Genomic DNA, 21,031 nt, shown 5'->3' with positions numbered 1-21,031 from the left:
AAGAAGGGCCGTATTCACGAAACTTTTCGTTCTTGAGTGTTGTTTACCATTGGCAGGCCGCCTTTGCTACGGAATATGCCCAGCATTAGGAGTGGCAGAAATTTTCTCTCGCGAATTGTAGCGCGACAATTGTTTTCCGAATACAGCCCCCGAACACGAACATGACTAACGCAATGCAGGCAAGTGTTTCTCAGTGATTCTCATTAGCTTCCTCCCTGGGTCCTGACTTGTATTTCTTGACTTTGATTGATGCGCGGTTGTTTGGTTTCTGGATTTTCGGAAGTGCCGCATTGTCCAGCATGGTATATGGTTTAGCGCACTGGTGATGTCTGCCCAGTTGACGCATGGCTGTCAACGCTCGCGGCGCGAAATGTTAGCGGAAGACAGAGGAAATAACAGAAAAGCGCCAGCTCCATTTCTTCGCCTTGCATAACGATAACAGAAATACCTCGATGTTATTGCGAACGTTTGCAGTGATAGGCTAGGCGCCTTCTAATTATGGTCCAGGCTGCGTTGCCCTTTAATGAGCAGTTGCTCAACGGGCCGAACGCATCTCGACTTCCCGAACAATTCAGCACGAGGAAACTGTCTGGCTTCTCACAAACTTCCCTCGAACAATATGTGGCCTTCGAGCAAAGATAAACACGATGTGATAATATCTTGCTTCTTTTATCGTTTGCTAGTTTCGCTCGCGTATAATTGTGCTTGTTTTGAACACTCCTTTCTCTCCCCGTGTTGAGCGCAGCTTTCATTCTGTAGGCATCAACCTAGAGAGCGCGACCTCCTCCGCCAGCAATTGCCGTCGCACTTCAGGGGGGCCCGGGGAACGCGTCTCAAGAAGGCAACAAAGCGAGTCCGCAAGCTGCAAACAACCTTGCCGGCGACGCGCGAGTGAAACGCGCCTCGAACCGGTTCGTGGAGGTGCCTGCGCGTACTCGGCGATGCCGAGCGGGGGGGGGGGGGGGTGCCTCGGCAGTCGAGTTGCGCGACAGCGCAGCGCCCCGAACGTGACCGAATCGGAGAGCGACTGCCGCACGGATTATTCAAATAAAGAGTCGGGCGCGTGCCTGGGCAGAGAAGTGTTATGGCGTAGGAAAATTTCTTGTGTCATTATTGACAGTGTTATGGTGTCTGTGTTTTCATACGGAGCACTTTCTTGTTTTGTTTTATAATTCTGTTGTGGTATTGGGGTGATTGACTTGATTGAATGACATGTGCAAAACAAGAGACAGTGCTATACCACACACACACACACACACACACACACACACACACACACACACACACACACACATATATATATATATATATATATATATATATATATATATATATATATATATATCAGTGTGTGTGTGTGTGTGTACGGTACAGCGCTGTCTCTTGTTTTGCACGTGTCATTCAATCGAGCCAATCACCCCAATACCAGAACAGAATTATAAAGAAAAACACGAACGTGCCCGCGTTAAAACACAGATATATATATATATATATATATATATATATATATATATATGTGTGTGTGTGTGTCTGTAAGTAAGAAGCCACCAGGGGATTTACTCAGCCAGCGCGTCCCATTTCTCTGACGCTTGATATATGTAGCCGAAATTACTAGTATTAATTAGTACTGTGTCGCCGGCTTGTCCACAAACGATACCTTGTTAAATGATCAGACGAAGATAACACGTGGTCTTACGCAAAGAGTTACGACATCGAACTTTGAAAACGTTGTTATGCATATATATGTCAAGCGTCACGGAAATAAGAGGCGCTATCAGAGTGAATCACATGACAGGTAACTTCTTATTTCAGGTTAGCCACCTCAGGAGACACAGCAAGCTCTGCTTATAGGAGGGCTCACGTCTCTGGCTTCTATTAAACGCTATATCTGTATTATTCCGGCGTGCAAAGAGACAGAATAATAAGAAACAGACGCCGCGCGAAGGAGATACACAACGATGGGAGCACGAAGGCTGCCTCTTCCGCGAGCGCCAAGGCCGTCGATTATCGCAGAGCTGAGAGAGAAGCGACGGAGGGAGCGGGAGGGCGGCAGCACACTCGTCTCGATCGCCTTGCCGCTACAGACGGCCGCTGAGTGTTTCGGCGCGAGTGCGGAGTGTTTCGTACAAGGCGAGGCGCGCGATTTCAACGCTCTTTAGTGGACGAATAGTTAAGCAGTCGTCGCGCGTTTCGCAGCGCCCGAGATCGGAGGACGTAAGCCGAGCAGACGGCCTTGGCGAATTATAAGGGCTTAGTTAGGGTTAACCGCCGGCAGACGGTGGCCTACCTTGCGCGAACTGAATGCCTGTTGCACAGTTGCGGTACGGGCGCGGCTGTTTCTGCTTAACGCGTGTAGTTGAGGAGTCGCGTAATCGAATGGTGCGGCCGTGGGAGCTGGACGACTCACCTGAGGTCGTATCGTCATCGAGGCAGCTGACCGTCGAAAGGTGAGACCTTGATTCGTGAGAGCGTTGTAACTTCCGCGAAAGGAACCCCTCGCACGGTTTGCGCCGCTATTTAAACCTTTCAGTTCTTTAATGAGCAAGAATTGCATGGCATTGCATGGCAATGAAGTACAGTGGCGAACAGCGCAGATGGCAGGACAAGAAATAAAGACGGCACACACGCGCTTTCTTTCTGCGCTTGTCTTCGCGGTATTCACAAAATAACCGCCCGATATTGTTCTCCGGCACTATGAAACACATTTTTTATGAAGATTTTATTGCTTCCTATCCCCAGCATTGTAATAGGTACGAACCGTTTGTATGTATGACACGTTTGTATTGGTAAATCGTGCGATATTTGTAACCTTCAACAATTCTTTTTTAAGATAATTGCGCAGAGATGTTTTTGTACGCGACAGGTTGCAGTGGTTACGCACGAGAGGTGCCGAAGTTTTTACCTGGAAACAAGATAACTTGCAGTTCCGGTATAAATAATTTGTGCAGTCGTAATGGATGTACTCCACGCTGAAACAAGGGTATTGCATATGTACAATGATCAATGAGCGAGCCTGAATTTTTATTCGTTTTGCATCATCGCAAATTTGTAGGCCTTACAAATGCTTATCAACACCAGTTTCAGTTTCATAAGTCATCCTTGCTATGGCACAGCCAGCTCTCTCCAAGGCGACTATTCTTGCTGGGACGGACAAACCTACTGCCGATAAACTTATGCTCTCGTAACGCGTGGTGCAACAACAGATCTATGGGAGCACGCCAAACATCTGTGGACGAAGGATGGCTTCTTTTCTCGACACAGCGGCACTAAAAGAAGGTGCGCGTGTAGTGTGGTTGCAAGGATATGTGACAATGCTATAACATGTTTTCGTTGCTTCGGTTTTAGCAAGCGTTTCTGATCGTTTTCAAGGACATTTCGCGTCAAAAAAAGAAAAAAAGGATAGCCGAAAAAAATGCACCTCGTCGAACAAGTCATCTCGCACCAACAATCTCCGTAGTAGGTTCCACGCGACTTGTCAGTCTGGTCGTTGTGGAGTCATAGTCATCCTTACGTCCAGATCCTTGTTGCCGTCGGTCGGTATACCGCTGCTTTCGGTGGCATTCAGGATTTTGTTTCAGGGAAACTGTGCGAAGGGGGTGGGAAGCAATATTATTAGGTTCCTTTTTTCTTTTTAAAGGTGTATCGCAAGGCTTCTGGGACGCAAGAGAAGGCACTGTGCGCTTGGCTTGTTCGATACGGAGATGGGGATCATCCCAGGATTCCAGAAGGCTTTCTTTTGTTATATATCAGCATAAACGAGGGGTCTCAATCTCTGTACGAAAGGAAATAGCCGTTTTCGAGCAAAACGCTTCGTATCGTGATTTTGGCATGCAAAAACTGAGAATTACTTTTTCTTTTTACCAGAACGCTTTGCCTAGGTGGCACGAAATGAAAGCTGAAATTGTTAACGCTATCAAGTTATCTACTTAAGCACGCGGACTGCTAATTTCGGAAAACACATCGCACACTATCTGAACAGCCGGAAGTGATTAGGAGCCGAACGTTTTCATACAAATTCCAGAATAATTTGCTTAATTATGGGGTTTTTACGTGCGAATTCCACGATGTGATTATGAGGTACGCCGTATTGGTAGACTCCGGAGATTTGGACCACCTGCGGTTCTTTAACGCGCACGTTATTTTAATAAGCACACGGGAGTTTTCGTATTTCGCCTGCAACGAAATACGGCCGCCGCGGCCGGGATTCGATCTCGCGACCTCGTGCTTTGTAGCCCAGCACGATAGCCACTGAGCAATCACGGCGGGTAACAATTCGTGACCATTCCTTGATAGTCAACTTATTTTACGCTAGTCTACCGAACAAACGTACTCGTAATTATTCATTTTGCAAGAGTGAGCCTGTGTAATGTTTCAAGCAGCGAGGGGGCTAATTTGTTGGCTTTCAAATCTATCGAGTCACAAATTAGTTTGGTAGGTCGAAATACAGCTGTCAAGAGTTAGTAGTATTTCAGGCTCAAGGAGAACCAGTAATGAAATCATAAAAAAAATATAGAATGAAGACAGACGTAAGATGTTTAGGAGAAGCGTTTCGTCAAAGAAACGGTTCTGGTCTGAACACACATGAGCATCACACAGCTGAAAATCCTATAAAGTGCAGTTGGGGTTCCATTAATGTCGCCCAGAACCGGTAGAGGGACGTTTGTGGAGAAGTCTTGGCTGGAACGCTCATGTATTTCATAGCGCATCCTAAGGCCTGATATACCCAAAGTGACACAAAGTTTGGAATTTCGGCAACGCAGACATGACAGTCATCTACAGCAAAGGGGGAGTATGTTTTAAACTAATTTTTAATGGACACAGGGTCACAAAAGCGGTTATGATCAGTAGCGCGGTTCAGACATGTATCACGTGTCACGCTTGTGCTATTTACTGTGGACGGAACCGGTATGATGGCGTGCGTTTGGACCTACCACCCATCAATTGCCTGTAGGACCCGGGCAGTATTGTATAAGCCCTTCAAAGTTTATATATTATTTGGCTAGCGATAGACAGACGTCAGTGAACTCTCAGTTGCGATGTTATCCGTGTTTGTTTCATCAATACTTACTTATTTAGGCATCCCACGCATTCTATAATTTTGTGCTGCATAAGATAGAAAGAAGAAGTAGCCCAGGCACTCTTCACGTCGATCTTTCCTCAGCAACTGATGTATAAATCAGAGAACACACCGCCGCTGCATTTCGCCGCTGCAACCTTCCCAAAGCTGAATAAATAAAAAAGTTAATACGTGATTATTTTCAGATATATGCCTATACATCGAGATCTCTCATACACATAATTCCAAGCTCTTTGAGAAGCTCCCCCCTCCCCCCCCCCCATTCGCCCCCAACCCCCACACAAAAATGTGAAAGAGCGTCTTTGGAACCAGCGTATGCAGAATCTGTAACGAAAGTGTAAAATTCGAAAAAAAATAAGTCTAGCTGTCCCTAAGTGATGCCTGGATGCCTGTGCAGGGAGAGGTTACCACCATGACCATTCATATGACTCTGCTTTCTCTCTCCCGTTATGCCCCATCGCTTTTTCCTCGACAGGCAGTCATTCCTAACTGCCACCTTAACATTTAAACTTACAGTAGAGGCATTCGCGCAACCGTTATGGCGCCACAGTAATTGACCGAGCGGCGAACAGCTGGCACATGTATCAGCCCGCAGATCGAAAGCGCGCGCAGAAATGGAGTCGAGGTGTGGCTCGCCACTTGGCGTTTTTGTTTACTGTGGTGTTTTCAACGAACTACAGGCCTCAGCATGGTATAGTTGATAAGACATTCACTGACTGACAGCACTGCCCTTCCGTACGAAAGACAACAGAAACGACGACGGGTAACGGCCAATTCTCGGGTATTACGCAATCGCAGCGCACGTAGAATGCACCGGTCGCTTAATTTCCATAAGTTCACAGCAATGCTCAAACATGGCCTGTTGCAGATAGCATATTTCTCCTTGGTCAGGTTTAGTCTAACCAGATGACATTGCTTACACGAAACAGTCACCTCGGATAGTTGAATGAATGCTACCACTCACTGTAATAGCATCTAACCAATTATGCTGCATTAGCGCTGATACCACAATTTCCAAATTGTAGCAGGCGCGTTCACAACGCATATTCAATTAAATTATTTCTGAGGTAGCAACTAGCGTCGGCATTTTCCATGCTAAAATGCGCTATGAATTGCCAAATCACCGTTCTGTGAGTTCAAGGGAACGTTGCATTTTGCTGCACGTTCAAGGGAGTTTCCCCAAAACTTGGTGCTAGTGTCATGATCTTTAGCTAGTCGTCACGAGAGTCGAGGTAACCCGCGTTCCCGTCAACGATTTCCTTAAGTGCCCTGAAGCGATTATTGAAGAGATAACAATGAGAATTCATTGTGATTTGATATGTCCAGCTTTCTATATAGCCTACTTGCGGAAGTGCAACTGTGGTACCCCCTGCCATGGGTTACCTTAAATAATTCCTTAAGGCCTTTAAATACCACGCGAGAAGAACCGCACAAAAATGCGGAAGATGCGTCGAATACGCCAAAGGGAAAAGAAAAGCAGGACAGGGAGGTAAAAGCGCGTTTTGAACAGCTACGAAAATCATAGCTGTTGCCAGTTGTACATAAATTTAAAAGCTGCAACTTGCAGCTCACAGCGGCTGTAGTGCCGTTCTCAGCTAGATAACTTTGTCTAGTAAGTAGGCTTAAAATATTTGTCCTGCTTTCCTCGTAGCACATATTCAAAAACAGTTTATGAAATTGCACGCACCTCTTTCTTTTCCGTGTGTGCCTTCTTGCGTCTCATGTATCTATAAAGCGAAGAATACAAACAGCAAATACTTGGCAAGAGCACAAAACGCGATATGTGGCACGCCAAAGGGAAGTGCTGTCTATTCCAAGGGATAATGTTCTGTTTCTCAATGGTTGGTTCATTGCATGTATTCCATGGCGTCTAAGGAGGCGTGAGTGGAGGTATATCTGATGGGAGTGGATGAACGCCTAGCATTCTACTATCGTCTTCTGTGTAGTGTGACGCTAGGGAAAGTACGTTTTATTCCTAACTTAGTTTCTCTCGCGTCATCCTTTTAGTACCGAAGAAAACGCGGCGCTTCTAAAATAAATATCCATTCTGATGACAGCATTCTTCAAAAAATATTATCAAAGCACTTCAGAACGTAACTGTACTGAATTCGAACTGTCGCATACAATATTTCGGTTAAGCAGCCTACAGCATATCGACTGCTTCGAAGATCACCTGTAAGTAAGGGAGCGATGAAGTGTTGCAGTGGGTGTTTCTGTTCTCTTCTCCTCCCCGTAGTTAGGAGGCAAACTCAAGAGCTGCAAATCGTGACATTCATTGAAAATACCACGCTCTCAGAAGACATCGCTTCTGACAGCCCTACAAGCCAACAGCTAATGAGAGCGTGCAGTTCATCCAAGCAGTGTCACTGGGTGGTGCGAATATATGATATTGCATATATGTTGCGAATCCGGGTATAGAACGTTAATCATTGTGAAATGGGGAATAAAAAATGTTTATTTTACTGTGGATCTGGCAAAAAAAGAGAACAAATATATCTGCTACGCATGCACACGCACACAAACACACACACACATATATATATGTATGTATGTATGTATATATATATATATATATATATATATATATATATATATATATATATATATATATATGACTGCGGGTAACACTCGCAACCTGCATGGTGAAGGATGTTCAACCTTCTGCGCTGACCCATAGTGTACGTATGCGCGTGTCTTCAAAACGCATGCCAGACTTCGGTCCAAGTTTTATTGGCGTCGCATGTACACCTTTGTGTGCAAATACATCCAACCGTGCCCTTAGTGCCACCCTGCATGGTTCCTGCTCTGCTTGTCTCTGGCCCACTCCACCCAATTCCGTGCCCTGCAAGGCCCTTCGATCGCATAGGCATTGATATGTACGGACAGCTTCCAAGCGCGGAATTGTCTGAAATTGACCAGAGACAAGCTGAGCAGGAACCTAGCGGCGTTGAGGGCACGATCGAATGTATTGACACGTGTACTTATATTTAACGGGCGACTACGTTTCGCCGCCTAACAAATGTTATCGCACAGCGCGGGGCGCGTCTGCATGTATCCGAAGTTTCTGGAAAGTTGTCGATGCTTCTATCCGCTGTCTGTTTTCGCCGAACCTTGTGTTATCTGATTTCATCGCGTGACTCGAATGTTTTAGAACTTTGTGGAAGGCATGCGGGTCCCAACGATTAGTCTGGAACCTTCGATGACTGCTGTATAAAAGCCGACGCACTTGACCCGCTGATCAGATTTTCGACGATCGCCGACCATGTTCGCCGCTATCGTTGTGCTATAAGGGTAGCCTGTTTTTGTGGGCACAGGTTCGCCCAATAAAAGTGTAGTTTTGTCTTTCACAGTATTTGCTACTGTGTTCTTCAACGTCACAACCACGTGACAGTATCTGCACACAAAGGTGTACATGCCATGCCAATAAAACCTGGATCGAAGTCGGCCATGCGTTATGAAGACACCCGCATGCGCACACTGTGGGTCAGAGTGGAAGGCAAAACACACTTTACCACGAAGGTGCCGAGGTATGACAAGCAGCCACTTGCGGTCATCAGACAGGAAGTTCCGCCGATAGACAGGGCCCACCCGCATCAAGAATTCAGAAGCTTGACGGCGCAAAGGTCGAGAAGGTGGAGGAAGTGTCGATGGTCCTGAAAAGAAGCGGAGAAGAGAGCTAATCCAGGCATCCTTGCGCTGTTCCGAATTTACGTCGGAGCCTGCTGGGAACGAAAGTACTTAGTCAACGGCAGACAGGCAGGCAGCGCCGTCAGTTGACACGGGAGAACGTGAAAGCGCATCGGCGTCGGTATGGTGGTGGGCAGACCTGCAGACGTCACGAAATATTGCAACCGAAATACCCAGCGACCTAGTCGGTCTGAGGGGTCCTTCAACGTGGACAGCCAACAAAGCGCATGGTGGTCTGTAACAACATCGAAGGTATGGCCATAGAGACAAGGTTTAAATTGACAAAGTGCCCAGATGATGGCCAAATATTGCTTTTCCGTAACGGAATAATTCATATCTGCTTTGGTGAGGCCATGGCTTGCGTATGCAAGGACGTACTCGTGGAAGCCGGATTTGCCCTGCGCGAGCACAGCTGATAGTCCTACACCGCTGGCGTCAGTGCGTATTTCGCTCGGAGCTGTCGGGTGGGTCGAAGTGACGCAGTGTCGGCGGCTAGGTTAGTAGACTCAACATCTTGGAAGGCATAATCACAAGCAGCGACCAGGCATAATTGTTCGAGTCGCTTCGTAGAAAATGATTCAAGGGAGCGGTGATGGACGCAAAATTCTGAATAAAGTGGCGAAGGTAAGAACAGAGGCCAAGGAAGCTGCGAAGCTGTTTTATGAAAAAAGGCTTGGGAAGAGGCATGGTTTCCACTTGAGACCAGGCAAAAGGTTGTCTATCAGACGCTCAAATGTTGCGCGTGCGTTGAAAAGCCAGAAAGGCATGACCCGAAATTCATATAGGTCATCTGGCGTAACAAATGCCGTTTTACGTTGGTCGTCTGGTGCCGTGGGCACTTCCCAATAGTCGATACGTTAGTCGATCGAAGAGAACGACTCCGCGTCTTGAAGGAAGTCAAAGGCTTCGTAAATTCTCGGCAAAGGGTAAACATCTTTGCGAGTGATTGAAGTCCACGGAAATCGACACAGAAACGAATCGATTCATCCATCTTCTTAACAAGAACAACTGGGGATGACCAGGGGCTATTGGAAGGCTGGATAATGCCGCGCTTGAGCACATGGGCTACTTCGTCATCCATAACACAGCTTCTGTCGCGGACAAACGGTATGGTATTTGTCGCAGTTGTGCATTGGTACCCGTATCGATGAAGTGACAAACAGATGACGTACGGCCCAAGAAAACACGCTGGGAGTCAGAAGAATAGCGGAACTTGTCGAGATGACGCAGAAGCTGGGCGCGTGGGGAAACAGTCAGCGCGTCGGCGATGCAGCTATTTAAATCATCGGTCGAAGTGGGTGCTTGCGCCGCCTCACAGGTGACTCCGGCGACCACATGCGTTGTGATGGAACCAAGTGGCAAGTCGATTATGCAAAGCAGGGTCGACACATTGAAAGCGGCCCACGCATTGCTCCCGAAGCAAAGTCGAGGGACATGACAAGTGGTTGGATACGAGCAGTCTGCCAACGCCATCACAAACTTCTAAACGAGCAAGAGGCAGCGGGTAAAATTTGCGACGAAGGGAGATAGCAAACGGTGTAAAAAGTGCGCTTGCATCAGCGATGAAGATGGAGGACACCGGGTCATGGGCAGAGAAGTGTGGTGGTATTGCAACGCCTACTGCAACAAATATTTTATTTTCAGCTTGAGGTGAATCAAGAAACGCGGCTTCCCAATGCGAATGAAATTCCACTTCAGCACGAGAACAGTCGCTGATGGCATTATTTGCGGAAAGAAAGTCCCAGCCCAAAATAAAATCGCGGGAACAAGCATTGAGCCCAAAAATTCGATGATCTAGAGGAGGCCGTTCATCCGTGCGCGAGCACTACACCTAGCCGCAGTTGTGGTGCGGTCCGCGCTGGCCGTACGAAGTGACACGTTTGACACTGGCTTCGTAACGTTTCTGGGCAAATGGCAAACTTTGACGCTGATAACGGAAACTGCGGCAGCAGTGTCGACGAGTGCGAGTGCAGCGACGCCGTTCACGTATACATCAATCACATTAGTTGGACAAGGGAGAGGGCTTCGTCTTTTCGTTGGTGACGCAGCTCTTGCTTCTGAAACTACGCCGATTAGTTTTAAAGTTCCGGCGTAGAAGGACGAGGACGCACGGGCGAAAGTGAGCGGCGTCGAGGTGATTGCGAACGGCGTCCAACAAGAGAGTGGTGGTCCGAGTACGAAGTCATTTGGCTGGGGTTCCGAGAGGCGGAGGACGACGGGTGGGGTGAAACGTACGGATCGGAGTCGAAGCTACAGCGGTACAGTGTTATGCGATGACGGCAAAGTAGTGCGATGCGGCCAGGTATTCAACACGCGAAACATATTGGCCGGTTGTCGGGAGTGCGCCATTGTCCTGTGTGGGTACCTCGGCTGAAGAAAATGAAGAGCCGGATGCAGTGGCACGGCTGATGGGAGTGGCGCAATGGGCTGAGGTTGCCGCAAACCTGAGAGGAGCGTTCACCTCGCTGAGGACAACGGGAGGCGGCAATGGCGAATTATCGCGGGCAGAAAGCAGAGCTGCGCAAACTTGCTTCTGTATGAGTTTCGAAGGTTGGCAGGCATAATTCAGGGTGGTTGCGTGGCTGAGCCCAACAGCGAAACCTGGCGAGCCACCTCAGCACGGACAAACTCCTTTATCTGGCAAAGCAGGAAGTCCGTCATGTCGCGAACGGTGGCAATTCTCGCGAGTGTTTCGTCGGACACAGGTGAGAGCTAGGTGAGAAGACACGGTCTGCAGAGATCGTCGAAACTCAGGCTAAGCACAATGACCTGAGAAACAGTGCTAGGGCGTTTTTTGACAGCAGCATATGAAATATATCGCCGAGAATGCCCTTCACCATGTGACGGCCCTTGTCCGCCACCGCCATCGCCGGATTGACACGCCAGCAGAAGTCGGCGATGTCCTCTGTATAGCTGGTGAAGGTTTCAAAGTTTGTTAGGATCAGTTTTGTATGTGTTGTTCGGCGTGTGCGCATGCCAGGGCGGCCGAAAACTTCCGCGATATTGGTTTTTTAAGCTACCCCATGTGCAGAGATGGCTTCGTGGAATTTAAACCAAAGCTGGGCGACGCCCGATAAATAGAAGACCGGGCTGTTGAGCATGAGGGGATTGTCCCATTTATTGGTGGCGCTTACTCTTTAGTAAGAATTCAGCCATCTTCAACATCTTCCTGAAAAGATATCATCATCAGCCTGGCTGAGCCCACTGCAGGGCAAAGGCCTCTCCAATACTTCTCCGACTACCCCGGTCATGTGCTAATTGTGGCAATATTGTCCCTGTAAACTTCTTAATCACATCCGTCCACCTAACTTTCTGCCGCCCCCTGCTACGCTTCCCTTCCCTTGGAATCCAGTCCGTAACTCTTAATGACCATGGAATATCTTCCCTCCTCATTACATGCCCTACCCATGCCCATTTCATTTTCTTGATTTCAACTAGGACATCTTTAACTTGCGTTTGTTCCCTCAAACAATCTGCTCTTTTCTTATCCCTTAACGTTACACCCATCATTCTTCTTTGCATAGCTCGTTGCGTCGTCCTCAGTTTAAGTAGAACCCTTTTCGTAAGCCTCCAGGTTTCCGCCCCGTAGGTGAGTACTGGTAAGACACAGCTGTTATACACTTTTCTTTTGAGGGATAATGGCAACCTGCTGTTCATGATCTGAGAATGCCTGCCAAACGCACCCCAGCCCATTCTTATTCTTCTGATTATTTCTGCCTCATGATCAGGATCTGCGGTCACTACCTGCCCTACGTAGATGCATTCCCTTACCACTTCCAGTGCCTTGCTACTTATCGTAAACTGCTGTTCTCTTCCGACACTGTTAAACATTACTTTAATTTTCTGCAGATTAATTTTTAGACCAATCCTTCTGCTTTTCCTCTCCAGTTCATTGAGCATGCATTGCGATTGGTCCCCTGAGTTACTAAGCGAGCCAATGTCATCAGTGAATCGCAAGTTACTAAGGTATTCTCCATTCACTGTTATCCCCAATTCTTCCCAATCCAGGTCTCTGAATACCTCCTGTAAACACGCTTTGATTAGCATTGGAGAGATCGTATCTCCCTGCCTGACGCCCTTTTTTAAGTGGGATTTTGTTGCTCTCTTTATGGAGGACTACGGTGGCTGTGGAGCCGCTATAGATATCTTCCACTATGTTTACATATGGCTCGTCTACACCCTGATTCCGTAATGCCTGCACGACTGCTGAGGTTTCGACTGAATCAAACGCTTTCCCGTAATCAATGAAAGCTATATATAAGGGTTGGTTATATTCCGCACATTTCTCTATCATCTGAATCATAGTGTGCATATGGTCTATTCTTGAGTAGCCTTTACGAAATCCTGCCAGGTCCTTTGGTTGACAGATGTCTAAGTTTTTCCTGATTCTATTTGCGATTACTTTAGCAAATACTTTGTAGGCAACGGACAGTAAGCTGAACGGTCTATAATTTTTCAAGTCTTTGCCGTCCCCTTTCTTATGGAATAAGATAGTGTTGGCGTACTTCCATGATTTCGATACGCTTGAGGTCATGAGGCATTGCATATACAGAGTGGCCAGTTTTTCTAGAACAATCTGCCCACCATCCTTCAACAAATCTGCTGTTACGTGATCCTCCCCAGCTGCCTTCCCCCTCTGCATAGCTCCCAAGGCTTTCTTTACTTCTTCCGGCGTTACTTGTGCAATGTCAAATTCCTCTAGACTATTCTCTCTTCCATTGGCGTCGTGGGCGCCTACTAGTGCTGTAAAGGTAGTACTAGTACTACTACTAGTAGTAGAACTAGTACTAGTATTCTATAGAACTCCTCAGCCACTTGAACTATCTCATTTATATTAGTAATGATATTGCCGGTTTTGTCTCTTAACGCATACATCTGATTCTTGCCTATTCCTAGTTTCTTATTCACTGCTTTTAGTCTTCCTCCGTTCTTGAGAGCATGTTCAAGTCTATCCATATTATACTTCCTTATGTCAACTGTCTTATGCTTGTTGATTAACTTGGAAAGTTCTGCCAGTTCTGTTCTAGCTGTAGCGTTAGAGGCTTTCATACATCGGCGTTTCTTAACCAGATCTTTCCTCTCCTGCGATAATTTACTGGTAGCCTGTCTAATGAAGTTACCGCCGTCTTCTATTGCACACTCCTTAATGATGCCCTTCAGATTGTCTTTCATTGCTTCAACACTACGGTCCTCTGCCTGTATTAAAGCCGAAAACCTGTTCTGTAGCTTGATCCGCAATTCCTGTATTTTACATATTACCGCTAACTCATTGATCGGCTTCTTCTGCACCAATTTCTTCTGTTTCCTCCTCAGGTGTAGGCTAATTCGAGTTCTTAACATCCTATGGTGACTGCAGCGCAGATTGCCGAGCATGCCCACATCTTGTATTATGCCAGGGTTAGCGCAGAGTATGAAATCCATTTCATTTCTAGCCTCGCTATTCGGGGTCCTCCACGTGCACTTCCGCCTATCCTGCTTGCGGAAGAAGGTATTCATTATCCGCTTCTTATTCCGTTCGACAAACTCTACTAATAACTCTCCCCAGCTATTTCTCGAACCTATGCCATATTCCCCCACTGACTTGTTTCCAGCCTGCTTCTTGCCTACCCTGGCATTGACGTCGCCCATCAGTACAGTGTATTTTGTTTTGACTTTACCCATAGCCGATTCCACGTCTGCATAGAAGCTTTCGACTTCCTGGTCATCATCACTGGATGTAGGGGTGTAGACCTGTATGATCTTCAATTTGTACCTCGCATTAAGTTTGACAACAAGACCTGCCATGCTCTCGTTAATGCCATAGAATTCCTGAATGTTACCAGCTATATCCTTATGAATCAGGAATCCGATTGTGCTTAATAAATGAAAATAAAGAAAGGATAAATTAATGCAAAATAAAGTGGATGAAAAGACAACTCGTACATACACGCTCTCTGACGGAAGGCCGGACCCTGGTTGAAATAAAGCATATATATATATATATATATAGACTACCTGGCGTGACGGTAAGTCCTAATAATAAATGGCGCCATTTTTTCCAGAGGGGTAAGAGGACCGCATTATTGGTTGCATTACTTGGTAACTCCATTATTAACTATAAGAGTGCGGCGCTACAATTAGCCTGTAGTGACCATCGCAGTGCTTATATTCGTGTACTTTATGCCTACCTTTGCTGTCATGTGTCGGGAAAGTTACTCTCAAAATTTGCGCACCGTGACTTTGGACCGTTCTGACCTACCTGGCTCGAACACCGGGGGAGCGGCGTGCCACAAACCAGGAGCAATAAATATTTATCCGTACGTGGCTCTTCCTAAGGCCGTGCGCAACACAGAGCTAGCGGTCGTTCAAGGTTCAGGGGCCAGAAGCAGGCGCGTAACGCCATCTCCAAGCGTCGACCACACAAGCGCCTACTTCCACGGTTCTCTGTTATTATAGGGAGCGGCATGTTTTGACAAGCACGCGCGTTGCATTCATTCATTCTCCTTTCTTTCGTTCCTTGTGATTATTCTTGGCAATCTTCCTCGTGTTTGTGGTTTCGCCTTTCGGCATCCAGTTGGGCGAATTATCAATGGCGCCCGGTTCCTTCGAACCGGTTAGAGATACCGAGCTCGCGACCTTGGTGCCGAGCGCCAGACGCGCTGTCGAAGGAGTGCTTGGGTGCCGCTCGTTGGGATTCGAGAACGCGCAAGGTACGTGGCCGTTGCTTGCAGGGTAAAGCATTTCGCGCTAACAGCCCGCGCATTCATTTAAGCCGGATAGCGAAAGGCGTATCGCGCACGAAATATTGCACCGCAAGAAAGTCGGCGACCCTGGAGACTGCGTTGCTCGGTCGGCGACTCCGAGCACGTGCGACCAAATCTTTGGCGATCGCCACCGGAAAGCAAAACTTTTGTTTGCTTTGTGCGCCTTGGTTACTGTGTTTCGCTTTCATCACATACGTGATCCGCTTACTGGAGGTTGAGTTTGTTTTTCTCTGATTGCTCGGGGCGTAAAACGAAAGCCACGACGCGAGTACAACAAATCCTGTACTCGGGTCATTATATAAGCTATTCGTAGCCCACGCAGTGCGCACTGCGCTCGGCATGGAATAGACAGAGTCATGCTAATAAAATGAAGCTCCCAAGCTGCAGTTTACGAAAATACGACTTGCACAGATGCAACGCGACGCGAATGAAAGCACGACAAGGAGAGGGAGAACAGGTACGGGCGTCTGCTTGTTAACTTGACGCCTAATAGTCTGGCGCAGACCTTCGTGCATGCACGCGAAGGCATAACCCGACAGGCTGCAAAGCTAATGACCGGTCAGTTCTGCGTTGGTCATATCGGCCGCATAAAATGGCTGTGCGCTCAGTCCTAAACATGCACCGGTAATCTGTACATGCTGCAATAAACTGGTGTTGTAAATTCTAAGGCAATGTTCAGCCGAATGTATATGGAGGCCGAGTGCGCAAACAAGAGAGTGAAAGATAAAGTGACAGTTACCTCGACCTACAGGCGTGGCTACGTCAGAAAGTGCGCCACTCTTACATCAGCAGTACACTAGGTTCTTCGCCCGATAAAGCCTAAGAAAGGGCATTTATGCGCGTTTCTTTTTTCTACAAATTGTGGCACGCAGCAGCAATCTCCGCAATGAACAGCAAGGGTACCTGACATCATTCTGTTCACGCTATATTTCCTCAGACTTTGTTGGGTGAGCGGGCTGTCGACCTCATGTACATTTACGATGTGTTAGTGGAATAGAAAAAAAAGTATCATGAACATACGGTGTAAAGTTATGCCAATGTGCTGTTTTTTTTTTCATACAGTAGTCATTTCACGACTTTCCCAGCTGTATGTCATCCCACATGCCTCCTCGCGTTTGCCACGGAAAGCCTTGTCTCAAATTGAAATCGACGAATGTGACTTATGGACTACTTAGGTAGGTGTAGCTTTGCAATTTCTTGTAGAGCAGGTACAAAGACACCGACATTGAAGGTGCTGTGTTGTCTCATGTTTCTGCTATGCCCGTGTCATTGTGCCGCCGGTGCTACGAAGTCTAACGGAAAACCTAAGGAAGCTTCCGTTTTACAACAAGCTGCTAAGGTCAAGCAGTATTGCTCTTCAAGCGACGTCTCACGCTCTATTGCGTAATTATTCGCTGTGTATGCTTGCGGCCGACAGGGAGGAAGGATTGGTGGTCTTCCTATACTGGCGCCTTGCACGCCAAATATTGCGAAGCGGCTAGTTTAACAATCCTCTAGGAATTTTCTTACCTGAAATAAAGGCAAAATTCAAGGACCACTGTGGTTGTCGAGTGGTTATGGCGTTCTCCTGCTGATCACGAGGTTATAGGTTCGAATCGCGTGGCCCAAATTTCCATGAGGGTGTCACGCGAGGACACTCCTCTACCGGGCTTTGAGCGCAGGTTGCAGCACCACTGATGATAATTTTTTTTAGCATTACATAACATTGCTTGGGTCGTTAGGTGGAAAATCCGGCGTTGGCGTGACCATGTGATGGTCTAAGAGGCTACGAACCCTCAACGTTTGGCGGGAGTCAAGCCCGTGGGCTTGACTCCCGCCGTCGTGACCTCCCGCAGGTCGTGACCTGCGGTATAATTAAGGTGAAGGTAATTAAGGCATGGTTAATTAAGATAAAAGAAATAAGGCACTCTAACCCACGACCTTTGGTGTTAATTAAGGCGAATGTAAATTAAGATGACTGAACAAGCGTAGACATACCGCGATGGTCGCAATGCTTTCGCTTTCATCCCCGTAGGGATGAATGCGCATGAACTAAGTACCCCTTTAATATATTTTTCTGGCGCCTTCTACCGTGGAACTTTTTTGAAGACTATACGATAGGCTGATTCTTCCTGGTTTAGCTAAAGGTAGCACCCTGTGGTCGTACCTATCGAGGGCGAGGACTTACGGAGTCGCCATCTGTCGGAAGCGCCTCCCTAGCGTAGTATGAGGGATCACGCAGCGCGCTCCTCATAGGTTTCACTTACGGCGCTCAATAAAAACACCATGCGGCAGCCCTCCTGGACATTTATGTAAGCACTCGCAAAACGTGGGAAGTTGTTGACTGTCGATATAATAACCTTGGGCAAACTCAAAGCACAGAATCGTTTACAGACGCTATCTCTTTACCGAAATACGTACAGCGAACGCCACTGCGCCCGATCGCGGCAATGGAGTCTTCCGAACCGGCTTCATGAGTGAAAGATAGACAAGCGCTGAGAGTAAACTACGTGAAGAAATATGTTCTCATACTGGGTTGTCTGTATTACCAAATGTAGCATAATAGAATGTAGCCTCAGTGCAGCTATCGCACGGGTTCGCAGTGACTGACTGCGCGTCTGCATACATGTGGGTGCACAATGTTTTGCTTTCGCTCTGAGCGCGTTTTCGCACCGTGCCATGAGCTTTAGGTCGCAGCATATGAGCATTTGACAGTACACAAGCAACCATTGTTGCGTGGACGTTATCAGAACTGGTCAAAAATAATTTCGTTATAGAGACTTCGACGCCTAGTTACGGCGACTGTTATGTGCCGTCGCGACGATTTAATTTGCTTGTCTTCTGAGTTCTTGGACATTTGAATATTATTTCTCAAGTTGCGTACCACTGTATGTTTATCGGTTTTCTCAGCGTGCGGTTTCCATCTGCTTCTTTTTCGTAAATTCATAGCACAAACATGACCATATGCCATGCCTTTCTTAAAAGTGCTTCTTACTGCTCCCTTTCCGTTCCAGTGAACTTGCCAGTATCTAGCATCAACAAGTTCATAGACCGAGCCGTCATGACATTAGCCGGACAGCGGGCGCGCGCGAGCGTCTCAGCGCGCGTTTTCTGCTGCTCACCGAACGTCACAGTCCTGGCGCCGTAGCAGATATCTTCCTCGCGTCTGTGCTTGCTGCATACCCGAGTTGCAGCCGATGGCTGTCTGCCGGTTCTAAGTTTGGCGAGCCAAGCTTCGCGCAGTTCCTTGTCCTGCGGCTACGTGTTACTAAGGCTCACACCGGGTTCCGTTGCGTATGTCCGGCACTGCGGCACCGAGCAGTTGCCTACCAAGCTGCACGCCTCCAATGGCAGCCACTACCTATTATAGTACTTTCAAATGTTGTCAAGCAGACACCCAAGGTGGTAAAGGCTCACCACTTAATCAGAACGGCAGCGCAGCTGGGACTTTAAACTTTCGTTTTCAGCTCGCTTCGGCGCTTCCGGAGCAGCCGACGCGGCCGCTGTGTCCACGTGATCCCTCATGCCACGTCACGGCGACGGTGGCGCCAGCTTTTCCAGTGGTGGAGCTCGCCCACAATATGACATTGTTTGTCGCTTTAGCTCTGCTAGTTCGGCAGATCATAACATTTACTGTTTATTCCCTATACAATCATCGGCTCTCGTCGAACTTGGAAATATAGCCACGAGGAGCGGAGTGGACGCGACCATTACCGCACCTAGTCTTTGCAATTAATTTTGCCTGTTAGGTATATCTAGTTGTGTTAGAGCTCGCAACTGCACAACTTAAAATTCAGAATAGATTTGTACACCGTTTCCGTGTTTTTTTCCCCTGTTCTGCGAAGCTGTGCTAAAGTGTGCCTATGTGGGGTAGGCAGGCTGCTGACTCAACGTAGAGGCTGACGGACCGTAAATGTAACGCGGACACAAACACATCAGACACACAACACATTGCAGTTCAATGTGAAGGTTGCAGATGCATGCCACTATTTGAAAATTAACTAAAATATGAGAAGTGGTGAAAACGCATAGCGGAAGTGATGGAAGCGGAGGAGATAATAAAATTGAAAAAAGCCATGCATCAGCTCTTTTTTGCTGGCTTTATTGGTTGAAGAGCTTAATTTACGGCGCATATAATTTCGTTCCAGTGCTATCAGCGCGGTCCTTAGCTACTTCTCAAACTTCTTTGTTAATGTTCAAAGGTCTGCACATACGCGAACCCGAAGGCCGCAGCGGGTGCTCTTTTATTATGCAAAGTAAAAATTTTGTCAATCTAGCCTTTCCACAAACGTATTTTCGCATTTCGTCTAGGCAGTTCTGTCATCAGCGATTGTCTAGATGACAATCGCTGCTGTCAGGATGGTCTTCATACGCGTTGATCTATTTGTATAGCTCAGTTTGTTTGGCCACTCTGTAGAACCTTCTTTGTGCTCCAGCGAGGACTCAACATGAGGACTCAAGAAAGCAAAGATACACACTCTGTGTGATGGCTAGCAACTGGGATTTTATTGTGTGTTGATCGACGTATACATCGAAGAAACATGTGGAAGGAGACAGAATAAAATGTAAAGTGAGCCATAGCTCAATCTAGGCGTCACCACAGCAGCAAGCATACTGCGTATAGGCAGTACGCTTGGTGCTGTGGTGACGCCTAGATCGGGAAAAGTGTTAGGCGTAACATTAAGAGGCAGGAAGAGAGCGGTATGGATCAGTGAGCAAACGACGATATGCGATATTCAAGTTGACAGTAGCAGAAAAAAGAAATGGAACTGAGCAGGCCTTGCAATCCTTAAGGCGGATAACCAGTGGACCATTAGAGTTGCAGAATGAGTTCCAACGGAAGTGAAGTACAGTTGAGGTTGGCTGAAATATAGGTGGAGTGATGAAAATTTCCTAATTTCATCACCCCTATCTTGCGCTAGCCGATCGGCTAACGCAAGACAGGGGTAAATAGAGATCGCTGGGAGATGCCTTCGTCCTGCAGTGGACATAATAATGGGCTGATGATGATGAGGATGTGCAGACCATGAACTGCCCTTTTATTTGTTTGTGAAAAAGATCAGTTGTTAGTTAGCGCTTGTAGTGCTGCCTATCTTGTATACGTCTTGTTTTTCCGCTTAGTGCTGTTTAACTATCTTCTGTATCGTGTGCCAACTCGCCGAACAAACGTTTTGTGTCACATGTAGCGTTGAGGACAGCGCCAGCAGTGGACCCCATCGCTCCTATTTTCGACTGTTCGCGACCTGTTCGCCGTTTTCGTAGACGCACTGCAGCGTTCTACTATGTTCACTTTTGTTGCTTTACGAAACAAAGTCGGTCACTCCCATCAAAAAGTATCCCTCGGCGTTATTTCTTACCTTGTGTTCTTAAGAGTGCAGAACTGCGCAAAAGGAATTTTGAATGTTCAAGAGGTGTCACTTTATATCGCTGCTTGGGCGTTTATCTTTTCTAGCGGCGTTGCAAATTTCTATATTTTGTTCTAAAAACAAGAAAAAAAGTTATTTCGACACTGAGAGATATTTCAGTGGCGAAATGTATGCATGTA

General features: G+C 47.1%; 1 protein-coding gene across 2 annotated transcripts in view; it reads left to right on the top strand.

Moving 5' to 3' along the window:
- Positions 1-2,078: 2,078 nt before the first annotated feature.
- The window catches only part of LOC126524452 (monocarboxylate transporter 12-like), a 49,772-nt gene continuing 30,819 nt past the window's right edge, over positions 2,079-21,031 (top strand). Inside the window, exon 1 of one of the 2 annotated variants that reach the window (XM_050172763.3) lies at positions 2,079-2,447. The gene's annotated coding sequence lies outside the window, so the exon portion shown is untranslated. Of the gene's footprint in view, positions 2,448-15,382; positions 15,454-21,031 lie in introns of those variants that run through there. The other variant, XM_055067322.2, reaches the window with a different exon arrangement.

This window comes from Dermacentor andersoni, chromosome 3 (assembly GCF_023375885.2).
Source record: "Dermacentor andersoni chromosome 3, qqDerAnde1_hic_scaffold, whole genome shotgun sequence".
NCBI classification, from domain to species: Eukaryota; Metazoa; Arthropoda; class Arachnida; order Ixodida; family Ixodidae; genus Dermacentor; species Dermacentor andersoni.
This window is presented reverse-complemented; position numbering and strand designations above follow the sequence as displayed.